The sequence below is a fragment of the Cebus imitator genome, unplaced genomic scaffold, assembly GCF_001604975.1.
Source record: "Cebus imitator isolate Cc_AM_T3 unplaced genomic scaffold, Cebus_imitator-1.0 Scaffold258, whole genome shotgun sequence".
Lineage (NCBI taxonomy): Eukaryota > Metazoa > Chordata > Mammalia > Primates > Cebidae > Cebus > Cebus imitator.
Genome location: NW_016107573.1, coordinates 974,155 through 976,583, shown reverse-complemented (window position 1 = coordinate 976,583; position 2,429 = coordinate 974,155). Strand labels below are relative to the sequence as shown.

The window sequence follows — 2,429 nt, the reverse complement described above, 5'->3', positions numbered from 1 at the left end:
CCTCCGCCTCCTGGGTTCAGGCAATTCTCCTGCCTCAGCCTCCTGAGTAGCTGGGATTACAGGCATGCGCCACCATGCCCAGCTAATTTTTTGTATTTTTAGTAGAGATGGGGTTTCACTATGTTGACCAGGATGAAAACCTCGTGATCCACCTGCCTCGGCCTCCCAAAGTGCTGGGTTTACAGGCGTGAGCCACCGCGCCCGGCGTCTATTCTTTTTTTAAAAAAAAATCTTTTAATTTAATTTTAGATTCAGGTGGTACGTGTTTGTTACTTGGATATATTGTGTTCTGGTGGGGATTAGGCTTCTATTGTATCCATTACTCACATAGCGAACATTGTATCTGATAGAACAGATACAGATGCAGAAAATTGTATCTGTATCTGAACATTGTATTTTTCTTTTCTTTCTTTCTTTTTTTTTTTAAACATTATATTTTTCAACTCTCATTTTCTTCCCTTTCTCCCTTTTTGGAATCCCAAGTGTGTATTATTTCCATCTTCATGTCCATGTGTATCCACTGTCTAGTTTCCACTTATAGGTGAGAAGGTACAGTATTTGGTTTTCTGTTTGTGAGTTAGTTCACTTAGGATAATGGGATTACAGGCATGAGCCACCATGCCTGGCCTCTAGGATGTTATTTTCTTACTAATGCTGTTAGATTCAATTAGTCCCAGCTACTCTGGAGGCTGAGGTGGAAGGATCATTTGAGCCCAACAGTTTGAGGTTACAGTGAGCTATGATGGTGCCACCACACTCTAGCCTGGTGAACAGAGCAAGACCTTATTTCAAAAAAAGAAAGGAAAAAAATACACAACCTGTCTGTTGCCCATGTGAACATCCAAGTAGAGTTCCTCACACCTTGGTCTCCCAAAGTGCTGAGATTGCAGGCATCATCCACCACATCTGGCCCATTTTTGCCGAGACTATTTGTTAAATGCCTACCCTGAGTGAGTAGGGGTTGGGGGAGGAAGAAATATATTTTGATGATTGTCCACCACATGTGCAAGGCACTGTCCTGGGAGCTTTGTGTAATCTAGCTTTATCTTCCCAACAACTCTTGAGTGAGTGAGGAAATTTACTGTCTGCCAGACTGTGTAGTCTAGGCGTAGCCAGAAGCAGTGATTCCTGCTTACTCATTCTGGATTCAAATCTTTTTTTTTTTTTTTTCCCTCTAATAGCTATGCCATGCTCTTCAAAGAACCAAAATGTTAATTGATAGTAAATAATATACTCTTTTAAATAGTTCTTAAGAGAAAAAAACAAACTTCTTGGTTGCTCTAAAAGGCTTTGATGGCTGGGCATGGTGGGTGACACCTGTAATCCAGCACTTGGGGACACTGAGGTAGGTGGATCACCCGAGGTCAGGAATTTGAGATCAGCTTGACTAACATGGTGAAACCCCATCTCTACTAAAAATATAAAATTAGCTGGGCATTGTGGCGCATGCCTGTAGTCCTAGCTACTTGGCAGGCTGAGACAGGAGAATTGCTTGAACCTGGGAGGTAGAACTTGTGGTGAGTTGAGATGGTGCCATTGCACTTCAGCCTGGACAACAAGAGCAAAGCTCTGTCTCAAAATGAATAAAGAGTTTTGATGTCACCCACTCTTTTTCTTTTTTTTTAAAAAAAAAAGAGATGAAGTCTCACTCTGTCACCCAGACTGGAGGGCAGTGGCAAGATCTTGGCTCACTGCAACCTGCGCCTCCTGGGTTCAAGCGATTTTCCTGCCTCAGCCTCCCAGGTAGCTGGGACTACAGTAGCTGTACACCACCATGACAGGGTAATTTTTATGTTTTTAATAGAGATAGGGTTTTTCCATGCTGGCTAGGCTGGTCTCAAACTCCTCACTTCAGGTGATTTGCCTGCTTCAACCTCCCAAAGTCCTGGGATTACAGGTGTGAGCTACTGTACCATCGCACCTGGCATTTTTTTTTTTTTTCCCTTTCAGACAGGGCCTCTCTCTGTTGTTCAGACTGGAGTGCAGTGGTGCAGTCTCCGCTCACTGCAGCCTCAACCTCCCTGGGTGCACGTGATCCTCCCATCTTCCACCTCCACCTCCTGAGTAGCTAAACCCCAGATGTCCAGCCCACAGGATCATGCCCGACTTATTTTTATTTTTATTTTTTTAATTTTTGCTTAGGCTGGTCTTGAACTCCTGGGCTCAAGTGTTTCTCCTGACTTGGCCTCCCAAAGTGCTAGGATTATAGGCATGAGCCACCGTGCCTGTCTACCCACTCATACTTAACCATTTGATACTTCAATTTGAGGAGAAAACAGTCTGTAAAACCTGGCTACTCTGGTTACACTGCCTATGAGTTAGCCTTTCTCTGCAAGGAGCAGCAATAGAAAAAAAAAAAAAAATTTAGGCCGGGCATGGTGGCTCACACCTGTAATCCCAGCACTTTGGGAGGCCAAGTTGGGTGGACT

The 2,429-nt window shown here is 43.9% G+C and overlaps 1 protein-coding gene across 1 annotated transcript in view; it reads left to right on the top strand.

Moving 5' to 3' along the window:
• The window catches only part of DEPDC5 (DEP domain containing 5, GATOR1 subcomplex subunit), a 171,605-nt gene that overhangs the window by 6,592 nt on the left and 162,584 nt on the right, over nt 1-2,429 (top strand). The gene's annotated exons all lie outside the window — the stretch shown is intronic.